Genomic DNA, 21,174 nt, shown 5'->3' with positions numbered 1-21,174 from the left:
TCATCGTATTCTTAAACTTCAGAATTTGTTTGATTCTTTTTTATACTTTCTATCTTTATGTTGAACTTCTCGTTTTGTTAATGTATTTTTAAATTTTATTTAATGGTCTATTTGTGTTCTCTTATAACTTACTGAGTTTCTTTAAGAAGATTTTTTAAATTATCTTTAAGCAATTTATAGGTCTTAATTTCTTTGGGATCATCCACTGTAGGTTTAATTTTTCTTAGCGATGTTATATTTTCTTGATTCTTCGTGTTCACTGAAGTCTTGCATTGCTGTCTTTGCATTTGAAGAAGCAGTCTCCTCCTCAAGTTTTTGCTTACTGATGTCCAGAGAGAAAGACCTTTATCAGTCATCTGAGCTGGAGGTTTTGGTGGTCCCTCAGGTCATCTCTATGGATGCATCTGCACAAATTTTGTTCACTTTTGATGGAGATGTCTTAGGATTGAGTGTCTTCTCTTGTTTCTGCAAAATCAGGTAAGGCTCTGAAAACCTGTTTTTCCTCCTAGGGCAGTATCTTAAAATGCTCAAGGTTATGCACCTTCTCCCAGTGCTGCAGAGTTGATCCTGCTGCTGCTCTCTATGTGTTGTTTGTGGAAGTTTGGGTATGCCCTCTGTGGAGGTCAATGTTTGTCATCTGTGGAATCTCACATATGCCATATCAGGGGCATTTGTAGGGTGCTGAGGCCATGCATCAGCCAGTTGAGAGAGTGCAGGTGAGCTGTCTCATGGCTTTATAGTTGGGCCTTTTGGTGCAGCCTGAGAGCAAATTAGTGGCACCTGCAGTCAGTTTTTGAGATACATGCCATAGTAGCTGTGAGCCCGCACACCTTTACGCAGCTCTTAGCTCCCCTGAGACTATTCTGCAGTACAGATTCCCTCAGTGATTTGGGTTGGGTGTGGTTGAAAATTGTCTCTTGGGCAATGCCCTGCAATGCTACAGAAGCCTGGCACTCATTCCGCTCTCACTTTACATCATGGGAGAAAATGTATTCTAGGGAAATTCAAGATGTTTTAAAGAGAGTAAATGGAGAGGGTAGAGACATCAAATATGTGTCAGAAAATGGATATGTGCTTGATCATATGTAAATGCTTATTTGTTGTTTGTATAAACAAACTATCATCTAGTGCCAGGGGCAAACCAAGAATAGCCAGATAATTTTTCTAATTTTCAAAATCGAACTTAGAAAAACCATGGTATTTCCATAAACTTTCTTTCGTATTGTTGTTCAGTATGGATATCATATTGAATTTACTGGCTTAATATAAAACATCTCATACTCTTTGGTTATAAGGCCAGACTTGTTGGAAATTCAAAGAATATTTGTACTTATTTCCTCTCCATAGGAGTATGGTACTTACTGTTAAACACACTAATATCATGTGAAAATACTATCTCTATATCTCTTTTATGTTTTCTAATTGTTTTTACATATTATCTTGGAATAATTAGTGAATTAGCCAAAGAGCAAGATATTTTTCTTTATTTGTATTTTTTAAAACATTGGCTTAAATCTACATATTCCATCCCCCAAACACATTGTTCTGACCCAGGGGTCAATTCATGAAAACTTACTGTCATAAAAATTTAGTAATCAAGTCAAAATATTTATTATTTACTCCTTGGTATTTACCCAAATGAACTGAAAACTTACTTTTACGCAAAAACCTGTACAGAGATGCTTATGTCAGCTTTATTTATAATTGTCAAAATTTGGACACAACAAAGATATCCTTCATTAGGTTAATAGATAAGTATGTTGTGGTTGATCCAGACAATCAATATTATTCATTGTTTTAATAAAATGCACTGTCAAGCCAGCTATGAAAAGACATGGGGAAAACTTAAATGCATATTAAGTGAAAAAAGTCAGTATGGAAGGACATCTGCTATATAATTCCAGCTATTATATGACTTTCTAGTAAAGGCTGAACTATGGAGAACAGTATAAAGATCAGTGGCTCCTGGGAGTTATAGGGGAGGGAGGGATTTTTTTTTTTTTTTTTTTTTTTTTTTTTTTTTGAGATGGAGTTTCACTGTGTCACCCAGGCTGGAGTGCAGTGGCACAATATTGGCTCACTGCAACCTTAATTCGGAAGATTTAAGAAAAACAGTTAGTGTTCTCAAAACAATTTCAAAAAGTTAATCTTTTAAACATGTAATTGTGTGAAGCTGAATCTTACTTTACTACTTTTCATCTTGTAGGAAACTATATTTCTCAGCTATTCTTGGAAGATGAAATTCTCAGTATATATTTGTGTGCCACCAACTCTTGCCCAAAACATTCTGCTTCATTGAAAAGGGCTCTTCATTTTGAGTGAGTGAGTAAAAGTAAGTGGAATCAACTGGTAAGCATGTAAAGAGAGGTTCATTTGTGGACTATAATCACATACGTTATAAGATGCTTTTAGTATAAATGGTTTGATTTCAGTGCCTTAATGGGTGGTTTAAAATGTAACACTCTATATTCCTGGGTGATATAGAAAAAGAATAATTATACTTTTTTGTGGTATTTTTGAAAATAAATGGACAGAGATGTGAGATAATGGGAAAATAATTGAGGTATCATCGTATCTAATGCTAATGAAAAACTCCTGGGCCAATAATGTCCTTTACTGGATTATTATCTTCATTTGGACCGAATATGGACTTAGCAAATCTTGGGGACAAGCCTAAGAAGTTGTAGACTTTCTGATGTGCTGTTTATTTGTTTCCTGGTCTCTCAAAACCACAGATAATTATCATTTTTTTCAAAGCAAGAATTTCTAAAAATCATCTTTTCTCTCTCACTCCCAGACTCCCCAAATCACTGAGAAATATTTGAGAACTTTGTTGCCCAGTTTAAAATTACTAGTCATATCATGTTAGCACAATAGCAATAAACACTAGTTATGTAGCCAGCTTGTATTAACAATAAAAGATCAGGATTTAAGAAAAAATATCTGGCTCCAATCAATGACCTTGGTGTTTTTCTGATTAAAAGGAAAGAAGGCTTTACACAGAAGCCAAATGAAGTCATTGAAAGTTGAAAATAAACAATTACAAACATTGTGTTTTTCCTTCTCTTATCATTTTATTTTCAGTTAATAAAGAGCATAATCTATTTGTACCTGCTTTTGCCTTAGGAGCTGGAGGAAGATAATGAAAATATTTTACTATCTGTTTTCAAATTATAAGCTGTGTTTCCAAAGAAAGTAAAAACTCATGTATATTATCACATTATTGTTCTCAAGGGATTGCAGTCACCATAGTGATTGTAATTACATGGCTTCATTAACTTTATACATTCTACCTGTTATGGGGGGTTCACATTAAGAAAATTTGCATATGCAGGAAATGAATGTCATTTGCAGAGAGCTAATGTCATTAAAATTTAGGCAGTCCCTATCATGCAAAAGGGTTTCCATTGGGACATGCTTTTCAGTATGCCCTTTATAGTCATCGTGAGTACAGAAATCTATTTCCAAAGCTTTCAAAATAAAACCTTTAGAGGAAAATATTAGAAATCAACAACTATTTTAACAAATCTGGTTTATGCTGGAATTAAATTACACAAATGCTATTAAAACACACAAGTATAACATGGTTCTGAAAAAAAGTAAATATTTTGAATATTTGCAGTGTTCTTGCACAGCGTGTGTGTATGTGTGCATGTGTGTGTGTGATTGCATGCTTTCGTGTACTACTTGATTGACCAGTATTTTTTAAATGTATATTGTTGTTTGTTGGCACTTTCTATAGTTATTGACCAATGTAATCTGTTATCCTTCACTATAATTGTTTAAAATTTTAATATAATTTCAAGTGAAGAAATCACAATAAACAAACAGGAGACAGAAATAAAAGAAAAAAAAGGAAATGAACTTTTAAAATAATAAATTCAGAATTAAGGCCCCTACAATGAATGCATTTATGAAACTTTGAAAGGCAGGATAATTTTTAAAAGGGCTTCATATATCTTTGTGCTTGGAGTACATGTACTTAAACTTTTGGTAACACCAGAATGTTGCGTAGTCTACAGAGGAAACTATAAGGTGAGGGCAGGTGAGGGGCTGCCCATCGTTACCAGGGAAATGAACACCCATACCCTCATATGCTTGTCCTAGCACACTTCAAGGCTGTATCAGAAGTTCTTGTCTTCCTAATTTCTGTTTGCCATACTAGGATCAAGATCAACTATTGAGAACAATGCCATTATCAGCAGTAAAGCCCTCATTGTATAAATAGGGAAATGGGGTGATATTTGCCATATAGTAGAGGCTATCATAATTCCTAAGGAACAGTCTTGAAAACCAGATTCAAAGAAACTCATAATTTATTTTTAGCTATTAAAATTCACAGTAGTTCACAACAATAAAGAAATTACCCATTTTCTGGTACAAAATTACATCCTAGGCAATTACATTACACATGTAAATTATGGTGGGCTCTTTTCAATCTGTATCTTTTTAGGTTAATTAATTCTTTGAGAAAGGTGATGTATGTCAGTATTGGGTGAAAAAAAAATCACTTTATATAGGCAATTCACATAGATCTAAAAGTTGGAAGCAACAGAGTTAACAATGACAGAGTTCAGAGGTAACTGGAAAAAAATCAATTTTTAATCAAATTATTCCTATAACTTCTGAAATTTTCTCTATCTGATTAAGAAGTTTATAATATTTATGTTAAATAATTTAGAAGAATGAATACATTGAGTGAATAAATTAAAATATGTTTTTCCTTTTCTGCTAGCCAGACAATTTTGCTCTCCTGTTGATTATAATATATAGGATGGACTTTCCTAGGGTAAAGGTAATCACCTTTTGGATCAAAATGACATCCTGATTTGTTGGCAGAACATCATGTAAGTTAATTTATGCCCATTTCTAAATGAAAATGACCCAAATCAATTGACCTCTTATTAAATGGGTTGTGTACCTACTATTAATTTTGGACACTGCAATCAATGTCTGTTTAGATTTGTTGGAAAAAGTAACACATAGCCTTTTGTGTTTATTTGTTGTTATCTGAAAATGCAACAGAAGTTTATGGACTTATTCCCCCAAAATCTATCAACAATTATTTATTTTGTATTTTGGAAGCAAGATAACTCTTTAAATAATTATATATTTATCTTAGCTGTGACTCTTAAAAATATACTCAGTTTAAACAAATGTTTTTGAGCATCCACTGTCCTAATCCAGTGTTTGGCAACCATGGCTGTTTCCTGAATCAGTAAAGTTTACAAAATTACATATGCATAGGTACTCCTTCAAACTTATTATATCAGAGTTTGTGTAGTGAGATTTGTTCTTATATATTTTTTAAAGCTTCAGAGAGTTTCCGATGTTTAATAATAATTGAGGACTACTTTTCTAGACGTTATAAAGCATATAGAAAACACACATGTGAATGACAAATATTCCACAATCTCTTAGACCTTGATGAAAGCATTTTTTAATAAAAATTCCTAGTACAATAAAATTTTATCAACCACAGAGTCCTCATATTGCACATTAGATTTCTAGGAATGTTCATCCTACATATCTGCTACTTTGTATCTTTTGTACTATATTTCCCCATTTCCTCACCACCAGCCCTGCCCCTTGATACCCACTGTTTTATTCTATTTTTGCTGTGTTTGGACCCTTTTAAAAGATTCTACCCATAAGTGAGATCATGATACAATATCGTTCTGCCTCTGTTTTACTTCACTTAGCATAATGTCTTCCAGGTCCATCAGTGTGGTGGTAAATGGTAGGATGTCCTTTTAGTTTTACAGCTAAGTAGTATTCCACTGTGTGTATATACAATGTGTTTAAATATAGATAATATATATATTTATTATATGTATTATATATACATGTATATATAATGTATATGTAATATATGTAAATATATATGTATATAACATGTATATAATCTATTATGTATATATCGATTATATATACACATTACATATATGTATATATGCACATATGATATATAATATGTATATATGATGTGCATATATAACCTAATGTATATATAATATAAATTACATATATACATATATTTATATATCTTAAGAAGGAAGTTAAATACAAAAAATTAGAAAATTACACTTAGAGCCACTTTGTGAAGAAGATTAGTTGAGTAATAAAGATAAAATACAGTTCTGAGTGAGATAATTTAGTACAGTATTCACAAATTTCCGCATGTCTTAATCTCTTGGAAACCTCACATTTACAGATGCAGGTCAGGAGTGAAGGAATAAAGACTCTTTTCACCTAGAGGATGGCCCTGACAACCAGGGAAGATGGGAACAGTCTTCACTTGCTGTATCCCCAGATAGTCAAAGATAGAGAATGGAGCTCAGAGGAGAGGCCTTGCCCAGAGTTATACATTTGGGAACTTGAAACATATAGAATGCTACTTGAAAACTACAGAAATGCATGATATTACCAATGGAGGGTATGCAAACAGAGAAAAGAATGTTCAAGATGAATCACGAAATATGTAAAACATTTTATTTCGAGGTTAAGTGGAGGGAAATTAACAAAGGAGATTGAAAAAGGGTGGCCAGGGAGGTAGAAAGAAAACCAGGAAAATATGACTTTCCAGAAGATTAGTGAGGAGACCTATTTTCTTTAAGGGAGTGACTGTGTCTAAGGCTGATGATTTTAAGTTAGGTACACAGAGAAAAGTGTCCATTGAATCTTGCAATATGAAAATTAGTGGTGACCTTGAAATTTTGGCCAAGTGATGGGCACAAAACCTAGATTGGAGTGGGTTAAGAATAAATAGTAAATTAGAGAATAACAGCAATATAATATACCCTTTTGGGATCTTTGACCATTAAGAATGTTAAAGAATTAAGTGGTTGTTATTAGGCTTGTTATGCTGCTTGCTTTTACTGACCATCTGAAAAAATTAGTAAAAAAGTTGTTGGTAGATATATTAGAAAAAAAAAATCCGTGTTTGATTACCTGCAGTTATAAGCCAGAGATATATTAAAAGAGTAGAACACAGACTACATTTCAGCTTCTGTGTCCCTCTTCAGTCAGGTTTCTTTGAATTGTGCAGTCCTGAATGGCATATGAAAATAATTTGTTTAAGATGTTGTGATAAAATACAAATAAATATTTGGTCTTTGTCTCCAGTTCCTGTCATACAACTCCTAAAAACCTTGGACTTCCCAGAGTTATGAGAGTGTCTTCTGTATTACTAATGAGATAACTAGTGGCTAGGGATCCCTAGATAGCTTCAGTATGGGGACTGGTCATGAGAAAGATCAAGTCATAATTAGAGGGGTTGAACATTCAGCCCCACCTCCCAGCCTCTAGTAGGGGAAAGGGGCTAGAAGTTGAGCTGATCACTGATAATAATGTAATCGATCATGCCTATGTAGTGAGGCCTACATAGAAACCCCTAATTGATGGGATTTAAAAAGAGATTTCAAATTGTTGAACACATTGAGGTGCTGGGATGGTGATACGCCTAGAGAGGGTATGAGAGCACCTCACTCCTTCCCTCATAACTTGCCCCATGCATTTCTTCTCTTTGGCTATTTCTAGTTGTGTTTTTTATAATAAATAATAATAATAAAGTGCCTTCCCAACTTCTGTGAGCCTTTCTAGCAAATTCTCAAAAGTGAGTAGAGGGTCATGGAAACCTCTTCTTTATAGCTATATATAGTTTGTCAGAAGTACAAATGACTTGGATTTGCAATAAGTATCTAAAATGGGGGCAGTCTTGTGGGACTGAGCCCTTGTGGGATCGGATACTAACTTTAGTAGATAGTGTCAGAAATTCAATTGAGTAGTTGGACACCCGGTTGTTGTCTGAAGATAATTGGATAATTGGTGTCAGGAGGAAAAGGATACCTCTCATGTGATGTCAGAAATGTGAGTAAAAACAGTTCAGATGGTTACACATGATGTTGTCCTCAGCATCTGTACCAGTTTTCTAATCTCTAAGTATCGTGTCAACTAGTTGATTAAAATGAATCTTGGTGTTTCATGTCCCAGCATAGGGAATTGGTTTTGGAAATATTCAAGGCAATTCAGGTGTCTGGAAATACCTTCCCAGAAACAGAATCACATGTTGATTGTTAACTAATGAAAGTGTAAATTTGCTACTACTAGTTAGGGGAGCAAAAGTAACTGCAGAGATCAAGAGAATAGAAAGTGAGTTAATTTCAGGTTTGAGGTAGTGACAGCTATATGTCACTAGACAATTTTTGCAGGATCAGACACATTATTTTTGTCATCATATTTCCAACACTTAGCACAGGGCCTGGACAGCTTAGGAATTCATTAAAATGTTTGTTTAATTGTACTGAAATTCCAAAAGGATAATTTAATAGCTAATAGTTATGTAAGTGTAGATGAGAAGCCATATAATGGGATGTCAAGAATGGTGGTTAATAGACAGAAGCTGGTTTTGAAGGGGGTAGAAGTGGGTAAGCCACAGTGAAATCTACTGTTTTGGAAAACAGAATTGTGTCAAGTGTTGTGCTTTCCTTGAACCTCCCTGTATCGCAAGTTGTCCTTCCTCGTGTCCTGTCTTAGGGGGAAAGCATTGAGGGATAATTTATTTGGAGGAATATACTAGACTGTTCCCTTTTTGATAGTATGATAGACCAAACCAAACAATAACAACAAGAAAAAGCCATATCCTGAGGTGAGTAGGCCATGCACATTAGAGGTTTTGGTTGGTAATACATCAGATAGGTTTGACACTTAACCAGTAAATGGCATTAGTAAGCTACAAACAGACATCCATGTGGGTAGGAGTGCACAGGAATTATGGTTAAAAAATAAATAAAGCAGACAAGGATTTGACAGGTGAGTTGAAGGCTGAAGCAGAAGGCAAGCAGGTATTTGTCATTAATGTGATTTCACAAGAGAGAGAAACATGTCTGTATTAAGAACGGAAGGAAGGGCAGGACCAATGAGAGTATGATGGGAAAAAACTCAGAATTCCAGTAAATTGCAGTTCATCAAGGCAGGGACTTGGACATTAAGAGAAAAGGCAGTCACAATGTGACTATGGTCAAGGTAGACTTGTTTCATATTTGTAATTAGAGCTTTCAACTGGCCTAGAACTCTAGTTACCGCACGAGCTAGGAAAATTGAAGAAGCTGGTAAGTACACAGCTTGGCTTGCCATGGCAGCTGTATTTCCCCTGCTGTAATGTTATGTCACTTTATTGACTAAATTGCTTAATTTAGCACTTATATGTAGCCTTCATTTTTATTCAGCTTTATAAAAACCATTTTTTCTCTTTCAGAAACATTAATTTCTATAGGATTGGCATTATTTTATATATATTTTTTGTAGTCCCATTTATTAGTACAGTGGGACTTGTACTCCCAATTTAACAAGCCTTCAATAAGTACTTGAACAATTGACATGTTAACTTTTTCATGTCAAGAGATAATTTAGAAATTGGACTTTTCTAAATTAAGAGGATGAAGTCAAATGTAGTTATGTTATTTTTAAAGGAAATGAAATATGCTGAATCCCACAAATAATATATATATTTTTCTATATGAAAATGAGTTTAATAGATATTTTATATCTATTTTTGCATCTTTCTTGTAACACTTTGTTGCTGCCATCTTGATTGTTTTAGGATGTTTTGTGAAATCTGTATCTTTACATTCTGTGAAAGAGGAATAAAGCTTCTCTAAATTGATTTGATGCACTGAAGAAATTGTATGGGCAATCTCCCTTTGTTTTATTAAATGACCCAAGACATAGAGTAGCTTAAAAATATTCTCTAAGAAATGCTGCAGTTCAGAAAGGTACAGTAATATGAAATTACTAGATGTCTGTTTACTGTCTTTCTATTGAAAAATGCAATTTTATTTATTTATTTTTTTTTTTTTTTTGAGACGGAGTCTCGCTCTGTCGCCCAGGCAGGAGTGCAGTGGCGCAATGTTGGCTTACTGCAAGCTCCACTTCCCGGGTTCATGACATTCTCCTGCCTCAGCCTCCCAAGTAACTGAGACTACAGGCGCCTGCTACCATGCCTGGCTAATTTTTTGTATTTTTTAGTAGAGATGGGGTTTCAACGTGTTAGCCAGGATGGTCTTGATCTCCTGACCTCGTGATCCACCCGCCTCGGCCCCTCAAAGTGCTGGTATTACAGGCGTGAGCCACCGTGCCTGGCAGAAAAATGCAATTTTTAAGGAAAATTAAGTACTTCTATGGTATAAACTTCATCAACTATCAAATGACCATAATCTGATTTGTTCTTCAGGACTTTCCTCGTCATACACAGGTCCTCCCAGAAACTCAAAATGAAAATGGTGGCACTGCAGGAATCTATAACCAAGGCCAGCATCTATTATGATGTATTTAGTTCCCACACAATGCCTTTTCCTTATTAACATTAATTATGTGGTAAAGGAGATTGGATGATTCATAAAAGCAGAAAGCATTTGGCTTGACCACATTTTATAGCAGTTCAAATAAGAATTATTACTGCTGTTTAACAAATGTCGTTTTCACTCTTCATTAAAGCCCCTTGTTGCCATCCAATCTTGATTTTAGAAATTAAAGCTAACAACCAGATTGAGAGAATCAGGAGAGTGACAGCATGGGGCAAAGTCTCAAAGCCACAACTAACAGCATGGAGCAAAGTGAACCTCAAGCTATTGCAGCTCTCAAAGAAGGCTGGGAAGGGGAGGAATGCATTTGCAGGGAAACTCAATTATAGCAACCCTCAGCCATAGGAAGTACTTGTGAATGTTGACATGAAAGCTTTTTCCCTTAATGTTTTAATTAAATACCTAGAAGCCAACGCTTCTTCTCGGTTAGTGTCAGAACACTGCTTCTTGGTGGATAAATGTTTACAACACAAGCTCAGCTGAGGATTTCTACAAACATGACTCTAAGAACTAAGAAGGCTTTTGCTGAGGCACTTGAGATCAAGAAAGCGGTAGTGATTATCAACTAGCAGCACAATAGCAGGATGGTTTAATCCACCCAAATGTCAGTTTTGGGTTTGCAAGTTGGCAATCCCACCTTCATCTTCAGACAAAAGGGCACTGGTTAGTCATCTGTTTAATTCTTTAGCCTCAGTGTGTCATTTGGATGTTGAAGGAAAATCCCTTGATTCAATCTGCCATTTCTGACAGCCTCCCTCTAGACCCCATTAATAAGCCTTTTAGAGAACAGAATGCAAAGCAGGCAGCAGGCAGTCCACAATCAAAATGGAGATAGAATAGACAGTAGAAATATATTCCCTTTGTGAAGATGGCGCTTAGGTGACCTTTGTTGAAGAGATTTCTTTTTTTAATTTAAACTGTGTCTTTCAAGATATTAAAGCAGCATTTGCGGTGTGGTAGATGTGGGAGGTCATTTGGAATTTGGGAGTTTATGATAGGATACAGAAAAACTCAAGTGATATTTACAAAATGTGCAAACAATAGCACAGACAGGAAGCCAGGCTGGCCTTGGGCATGCCTAGGGAATATCCTTCAGAAAACAAATATGCCACTCTTTAATGTTGGTTTGAATCTCATTATAAAATTGCTAGTGAAATGAGACACACTTTGCCTCTGAAATCGTGACTCCAGAAGCAAAGCAACTGTTCTCTAATAAAGCAGCCCTGTTAAGATTTTTAGGATTTTAATGTGCTTTGAAAGCACATAATTTGTTAGATTATGGACAAATTGAATTTGTCCATAATGTCTTTCTATTGAATCCCATTTTCCACTTTTAATTCATTAATAATTTTGAATTGAGAGAGTGTGTGTGTGCAACATTGTTTAATGTATCTCAATTTTGAGTTGAGTGTGTGTGTGTACGTGTGCATACATTCTGAGCAGCATTGTTTAATGTATCTCAATTTTGAGTTGAGTGTGTGTACATTCTGAGCAGCTTTGCTTAATGTATCACATGCAGATTGATGTATCAAGTCTCTAGAGAAGTCTCATTCCAAATAACCTTTTCACAGGCATTGCCTGGTCCAAAGAAACATGTCAAAATGCAGTTTCTAGAGACGTAAGTTTGACTAGGGATGGAGATCTTTAGAGACCAAAACAACTACAGGATCTTGTAGGAAAGTTGTCTATTAAATGGGCAAAATCTTTTAGAGACCGAGTTTGGATCTGAATCTGTGTTGTACTCATTTCAATGCAATGCCAAGTGTTCCGTTGTAATCAGAGACTGAAAACCAAGACCACAAAAGAAATGGAGATATCAATTAGCAGAGAGATTACTTTTATTTATAGAGTAGCACTAGGGAAGTCACTTATTTTTTGTGGATTTAGTCCTTTAATAAACCACTAATAAAGCTTTTATGTACTTCTATATCTCAGTAAACTATCAGGCTTGCCTTTTAAAATATACAAAGGCGAAAATAGCTGTTTTCTGCTAGGAATTTGTTTCTAAACTGTACTTTTATTAGAATGTACATAAATCTGAATTCACATAGGTAAAACAGTAAAAATATACTTTCTAAGAGTACTTGAAAAATGTACACACACAATGGGCACTTAAGTAAGCTACATCGTGTATATAATGCTTACTAAGTATGGAAGATTAGATTACATTTATGAAAGAGATTGATAACACACACCTGTGTGTGTGTGAATGTGTTGTGAGAGATCAATTTATTTTCAAAAGAAATAATTAAGACATTGATAGCCTTAGGCTCACCAAGGTTTCCATGGACTATCTAGTATTGCTACCTGTTTTAACTTTCCTGTAACCAGAGGTGTTAATTGGCATGTTTATTGGGGATATTCACTTGACTAAACCCTACTGAAACATCTGTTCCTTGTAAAATAGTATCTGAGCTAATCAGCCTGGGAAGTCATCTAGTCCTGTCCTATCACATTTTCATAGATTTTATGTAAACATTTTACTGGTAACTCCAATTCTAATTTTTTGTTATATTATTTATATATGGGTCTTTACGGTTTTGAAAGCCTACTTTTATTAGTTGGGGTCCTCCAAAGGACCATTCATTGATGCAGAGGACAGTTAATTGTTCTGTCCATTTTAATGGAACTCACGAAAAATATCCCGCATACTTACTGTGTGGTACATAATTTCTGTGAGAAATAATTAATTTTTAAAGTTTTTAAACCATAGATGATAACTTGTATTACATTTAACGAAAGTATTATTTTGCTTTCAGTGATGTCTTTTGTAAAAATATGAATTTCAAAATACATCTTGCATCTGAATGTCTAGATCCACACAGAAGAGGTGGGAAATAACATCCATCTTTTGATATCTCACAGTTTACTCAGGATATTCCCATGCCTCCTTGGAGTCCTTAAGTAACAGGGAGAAAAAGGTGGCTTATTAGTAAGCTGTCACTCCCTATAAATCACAGGCACTGCCAATGAAGTGAACTCTGCATCTCCCAGTGCAAGAAGGCTGATAGCAGAGGAGGCAAGCAATGAGAATCTCATCCTACCGATAATATTTACACAGAACAGCAACCAATCAGGGAGAGAAACAACAGTTGTACAGTATCACAAAATTTTCTAAATTTGTGTTATTGTTAGCAGTGAACTAATAAATATACAAAACTTTAGGTGTCATTATAAGCATGGATGAATAGAAACAGTTTTTCAAAATACTTTTAAGGGTACTGAAGCAAAGATTTGAACATGGATTTTATAGGCTTCACTGTCTGACCCTTGAAATAATCTAGGTCAGGTATCTTAAAACCCCTGCCCGGAGACCAAATTTGGCCATTGTCAATTTGTTGTTGGTTTAAGGATAAAAGCTAAGAGTGGTTTTTGCATTAAAAAAATACATTACATATTAAATGACTTTGGAGACTAGATAGCTTCCTCAATATTTAAATACTTTTATTTTACTAATCTTTGAGCCAAGTGACAAAACTAAGGGTACAGTTCTAATCCCAGAGGAGATTAGAACAGGGAGAAAAGGAAGGTAAGAGGGGGAAAAAAAGGCAGGAAAATGATGAGATCCTGGAGCAATTCTAAGAAAGTTTCAGCAAAGGTGATGGGGAGTTCTCAACTCAAATGAGTTCTCAGTGGAGTCCACTGTCTCCAAGAATGCGTCGACCCTGGTATCCTGCCTCAATCAGTAAATGGCAGGAAAAGCCGGCAGGATATGTGGTCTCATCATGAAATGAGTGACAGATTTCAGAGCACAGTGCCTGGAGTCGTTGATCACTTACACTTCATGCTGTTTCTGATCTAGGAGACATATGTTCATGGCAGCCATACTTTGTAACAACAGAATAAACTCCAAGCTTTATTTTTTATAAAATAATATCTGAACTTGAATACTAACATGCTTATCTCTCATCATGTTACTCTCCTTTTTTATGTCGACTTTGAGATCCCTCTCAACCCGGAGGAAATAAGATATATCATTATATTTGTTTCTAATAGTTTTAATAGTATTTAGGGTTTGATTGAGCAGCGAGAAAAAGGAGACAGGAAAGAAAAGCAAAAGAGAAGAGTGGGAGAGAGAGAGAGAGGACAATATTTTATTTTAATTTATCATGAAAAGGTAAATGTTCAATAGCATTTATCAAATAGATTGTCCTATCTCTTCTGATTTTAATGTCTACCCAGTCATATACTAAAAATTGCGTATATGTTTCAACCATTTTGGCTATTTTATACCTTTGATATATTTGTCCATCTCTCCCAAAATAATAATAGTGTCTTCATTTACAATGAATTTAAGTTTTAGTTTTTAAAAAAAGTTTTCCTTTTTTTCTTCTGTCACAATTTTCTTCACTGTTCTTGGATCTTAATTATATCATATGGATTTTATGATTGATTGGTCTATACATTTAGGGAAAAAATCCTATTAGTAATTTGAATAAAATTGCAATACATTTTGAGAAAAATGACATCTTTCCCAATACAGAATATTTCAATTCAAAAAAAAAGAAAGGAAACTCATTTGTTCAGGTTTCTGATTATTTCCTTTTCTGTTTTAATAATGTTCATACTTCCCCCCATAAATAGCTTGTCTAGATTGTGTTAGATTTTCCTAAATACCTCATGAATTTTGTTTCCAATGTGAATGGTGTTTACTTAAAAGTCACATTTCCTAGCTTGCTACAGTCTAGAAATTCTACTAATTTTTGCATACTAATCTTTTAAACCAAAAATGTCCTAAATTATTATTTCTAAAATATTGTCTATAGATGTTCTTGGGCATCTGAGATAATTGTATAATCTTCAAATACTGTCAGTTTTGTTCAACTTTTTTAAATCCTTATACATGTTATTTTTTAATCTTTATGATTTTACTGGTTAGGACCCACAAGATATTTTTCAATGTCTGTTATTCTTGCGACTTTTGTTTATTTTACATGAAATATTATCAATGTGTTTTCATTAGGTCCAATGTTTGTGTATTTATAGGTATTCCTCTTCAGGTTACGGAAGTCACTTCCTGTATTACCAGTTGGTCATTTTACTAATGTCCTTGTCTTCTTGAGCTCCTGGTTTATGGTGGGTGGGGGGGGGGGGAGGCTCAAGAAAAGCTGATAGGCTCTGCCTTGGGAGGGCTCTAGGCTTTGTCTCCAGTCCTACTTGCTCCAATATTTCATTATTATGAAAAATGAAAAATGATCCTTTGGTTCAGCAATACCCTAGCTTCACTGCTCAGTCGAAGATTTCTCTAAGGTCCTCATTTTCTTTTAGTTCTTCTTAATTTTTACTGGCTTAAATGATTGAAAAAAAACTTTGTTGATTATTTTTGTTGCCAACAATAATATAGGTCTAGTAACCAATCTAATTACCATACCAGTAAAAACAAAATAATTTTTGAATATTTTTCACTAATCCTATAGAACTATCATCAGAGTGGCTGCCTGCAGTGATACTAGGTGTATTTTTCTTGATTTCTGGGTAGAAACTTGCACAAGATTAGGATGATAAATCCATATAATAACCTATGTATTTCTGATATAAATGTTCATGTATTATATAATATCTGATTGTTTAAATGACCTGGTAGGATTTATCTAAGGAAAGTTTGGGGACATATTAAATATTGTTTAAAGAAAGGCATATTTTTTTCTAGTCTGTATTATCAACCCTTTCAGTAATCATTTTATAACACCATAGAAAATAAAGATTTAAAGTAAAATTAATTATGCTAGGTTTAACACAAGAATACTTGCCTATCGTAACAGTACCTTATTGAAATATCAGTTCTGAGAGTTGAATGCAACTCCTAATTTTAAGCTATTCAAAGACCTGTGCTTGTTTTAAAAGCAGATAGTGTATTTTATTATTATTATTTTTTTTTTTTTTTTGAGACAGAGTCTCACCCTGTCACCCAGGCTGGAGTGCAACAGCGTGATCTCGGCTCACTGCCACCTCCGTCTCCTGGGTTCAAATGCTTCTCCTGCCTCAGCCTTCTGAGTAGCTGGGATTACAGGCGTCCACCACCATGCCCAGCTAATTTTTGTACTTTTAGTAGAGACAGGGGTTTCCCCATGTTGGCCAGGCTGGTCTCGAGCTCCTGACTTTGTGATCCACCCACCTTGGCCTCCCAAAGTGCTGAGATTACAAGCTATTATGTTTTTATATTTCTTTATGCTGATCATTTTAAGAGATGGCATCTGGCTAATAAAACACTACAGGAAAACAGAATTATTAGAGTGATTGTGAAACAAGAAATGTCATTTTGTAAGAATTGGCAGATCTTTCCTAATAAAATGTTCAATATAACTAGTTTTCAAATAAATACAGATGTTAAAATAAGAAATGTTTCCCTCAGTGTAGCATAGAGAGAAGGTCAATATTAGTAAAATACAATGAATTATTTTGATAATCTGCATAATTCAAGCCTTGGCTAATCATTTTGACAGTAAAGCAAGAAACCTGTCTCTGTTATACATTGCTGTGATGTCACCACCCAAAATGTGAATGGGACATAACACCTCTCTGTAATAGTTCATTTAAACACTGCTGTAAAGAAATACTTGAGACTGGGTAATTTATACAGAAAAGAGGTTTAATTGACTCACAGTTCTGCATGGCTGGGGAGGCCTCGGGAAACTTACAATCATGGTGGAAGGCACCTCTTCACAGGGCGGCAGGAGAGAGAAGTAAGCAAGAGAGAAACTGTCAAACACTGATAAAACCATCAGATCTTGTGCTCACTGTCATGAGAACAGCAAGGGGGAACTGCCCACATGATCCAGTCACCTCCCACCAGGTCTCTTCCTCAATACGTGGGGATTACAATTCAAAATGATATTTGGGTGGGGACACAAAGCTTAACCATATCAATTTCCAATAAATCTTTATTAAATTATTTATTAAATTTCAACAAAGCCTGTTATTGCTGCTAACATAAATTAATTCCTTGAATAAAATTAATATTCTGTTTTCAGTGATGATGTACCCTCCCAACACTAGGCAGCTCCCAGGTAACAGTTATATTGTTAATGACTGAAGCAATTTACTTTCCAGTTTGAATTAAATTTGCTGAAACAGAAATCTATAAAGTTAGAAGATTCATATGTCTAAAATGAATATATATACATATACACACGTATTATATATCACATATGTTATATGAGTATACAATAACATACATGTATATATTATATACAATATATGTGTAACATATATACATACATATGTACATACACATATATACATACATATTTATATACAGGCTCATGTTCATGCATGTATATGTACATATTCACATATGTATGCATATATGACATCATATATACAGGCACAATACATATGCAAATATGTAATATATGCAAGTTATATATATGTAACATATGGTAAATTAATCATGATATATAGTATATATGTTTATATGTTACATATGCATAATATAGTTATATGTTATATGTGCTATATAAGTATAAATAGTATATATTATATAATATATAATTAGTTATATATTTATATAGTATATCTTATAATTGTATATGCTATATAATTATATATAGTATATTATATATAACATATGTTATAATAACATATGGTATATCATACATAGAAAAGTAAAAGTAATGAGCCTTAGGCTTCTCCAGCACCTACCTCATTTTCTTTTTAATTGCCCTTGTTCTAGTACATACCCGATACTTTCATATCTCTACATATGATTTGTATCCCAGGATTTCTTAATTTGTCAATGTAAACATTATTAAAATCTTATTGGGATACATTTGAATATTTATATTCTTGCATTTCCACTCCTATAAGTTTTTCAAGGGTAATGTATGTATTACATATTTGGCATCCCTGAAACCCTGTCCTCCACCATTGCCACACTATTCTGATGGACTTAAAGTTTGTTTTACTTGTATAAGTTTTTATAACACATATATTTTTGTCTGCATATATTTTTAGTTCACATAAATAGTATTGCACTACATCTCAATCTGCACTTTATATATATGTGTGTGTGTGTATATATATATATATATATATATAGAGAGAGAGAGAGAGAGAGAGAGCGCACCAGAGCCATTCATGTTGCTATGTTACAAATAACCCATTGACACTAATTGTTCCATAATAGCCCAGGTATGAATTCACCAGTTTTTACTTTCCACTCTCCCAGTTGTAAACCTGTACTTTTTCTCCTACTTCCCTCAGCTTCACAAATGGGGCTGCAAAGAGTATCTTGAGCATGCTCCCTGACAGAACTGTATGGGAATGTATTTGGTATATGCACCCAGGATTAGATTTGCTTGGTTTCAGATCTTGCTTGGATTTAGTTTGGATTCCAGCAAATATATCAGGCTTGTTCTCCACAATGGATACATTGATCAAATAAACACACCACAGTAGGATTTTTCCTCCCTACATTCCTGCCAATATTTGGCATTAACCAGTTTATCAATTTTGATCTATTTAATAGATGTTTCACATTTTAACCTTACTAATGTTTTGAGCATCGTTGTATTTGCATATAAGCTTTGTTGGTTTCCTCTTATAGAAATTATCTCATTTTCCTGTTTTTATTTTGGAATTGTTTTCCTCTTTTTGACTGTCAATAGTTCTTAATATGTAGTATTTTATTGATTTTAAATTTTAAAAATATTTTATCCTATTCAATTTTGTGATAAAGGAAAAAATTGATTTTCATGTAATCAGATTTTCAGTATTACTTTCATGAATTTTGCTTTAGAAGTTGTATTTAATCTGAATCTTATTAAACACATTTTTCTGTATTGGTGGTGATTATCATATAATTATTCTCATTTATTTCATTAATGTGCTTAATTACCATGATGTATGTCCTACTGTTAGAACATTTTTGTATTTCTTGGATAAAATCTATTTAATCAAATGTATAATGTAGTGTTTCCTTTTGTATAGTTAGATTTGGTTACCTAATTTATTTTTATTTCTTTGACAGATAAATTTGTATGTGTTTATTATGTACAATATTATGTTTTGAAGTATATATATTATGGAATAGTTAAGTCTAGCTAATTATCAAATCTATAACCTCAGTAGTTACTGTTTTGTGGTGAGAACACAACAATTTGCTAATATTTTATTTTGAAAACTCAAATTTATATTCATAAATAATTATAATTTGTCTCAACTTTCTTTCTTTAATTTTGAATGCAGATTATGCCACCTTCCTAAAGTAAGCCAAACACTGTTCACTCTTCTTCTATTTTCTTTGAAAACTTACATAAGAAAGGAATTAAACATTCCTTGAAATATTGGTAGGATTCACATGAAAAACCACATTGGCTCCAATAAAAAAGAATATCACTATTACAATTTTTATTTTTTAATTGTTAGTGATATATTCAATTTATATTATATTCATTAATATTATTTTAAATAAAAATTTAGGTTATCAAATTTATTCACATACAGTTCTTCCTTTAGCTTTATTATTTTAAAAGCTGCATCTGCGGCTACAGTTATGCTTCTTAATTCTGCACACTTCTATTTTATCTATTCTCCTTTTTCAAAAATTAATTATATTGAGGCATGCCATATTACTAACTTTTACTAAGAATCAAACTGTGGTGGTCAATATTCTCTAAATTTGGTTTGATTTATCATTTCCCATGTTATTTTTTTTTTATTTTTCTTATTCTAATTTCTCTTCTTTTTCCCTCTGGATTTTATTGTCCATTTCCAACTTACTAAAATGTATGATCTTTAATTCCTTTTCTTTCCCTGGTAAGTATATTTAAGCTAAACATATTATTTCAGTTGCGTCCCCAAAAGTTTGACACACAATATTCTCATTATAAAAGTTTTAAATAATTATTGATTTTCTTTTTATCAAGATATATTTATTAACATATTATATAGTTTCAATATATATAATTTTAAGCTGTCCTTTTGTTACAAATTTCTATTTGTTTTTATTGTATTTTGTTTAGAATTCATTAAAAACAACATATTCTTTTAAAAATAATTTTACTCTATATACGTAAGGTATGTAACAATGTAAAAAGCAGAGAGAAAATAAATTTTTCTAAGAAGACAGGACCTTGAAACTTGCGGAATTATAACAAAAGATCTGACATTTTTATGACTGGCATTCCAGAAAGAGAGGAAAAAGAGAGTTAGTTAAAAATGTACTTGAGAAGGCCAGGCGTGGTGGCTCACACCTGTAATCCCAGTACTTTGGGAGGTCGAGGCGGGTGGATCACGAGGTCAGCAGATTGAGACCATCCTGGCCAACACGGTGAAACCCCGTCTCTACTAAAAATACAAAAAAAAAAAAAAAGAAAGAAAAAAAAAAAAGCCGGGCGTCGTGGCGGCTGCCTGTAGTCCCAGCTCTTAGGCAGGCTGAGGCAGGAGAATGGCGTGAACCCAGTAGGCAGAGCTTGCCGTGAGCCGAGGTGGCGCCACTGCACTCCAGCCTGGGCGACAAAGTGAGACTCTATCTCAAAAAAAAAAAATGTACTTGAGGAAATGATGGCTGAAAACTTCCCCAATTTTGCAAAATACATAAACCTATAGAGTCAAAAAGCTGAGTGACTGTCCTGAAAGATACCCTTCCAATTTATACCAAGATACATCATAATCAATCTTCTGCGAGATGAAGACATAAAACGTTTAAAATATCAAGGGCAAAAATGTCACCTAGCATATAGGAGAAAAACAATTTCAAATGAGAGCAGATTTTTAATTATCATCAGAAAGGTGAAGCAGGAAAACACATAGCATTTTCCAGTGTCAGCTGAATGGATAATAAGGAAATACTATAAATAATTCTACATACATG

This window comes from Chlorocebus sabaeus, chromosome 21 (genome assembly GCF_047675955.1).
Source record: "Chlorocebus sabaeus isolate Y175 chromosome 21, mChlSab1.0.hap1, whole genome shotgun sequence".
Lineage (NCBI taxonomy): Eukaryota > Metazoa > Chordata > Mammalia > Primates > Cercopithecidae > Chlorocebus > Chlorocebus sabaeus.
The sequence above is the reverse complement of the archived record's forward strand: the minus strand, read 5'-3'. Positions refer to the sequence as shown.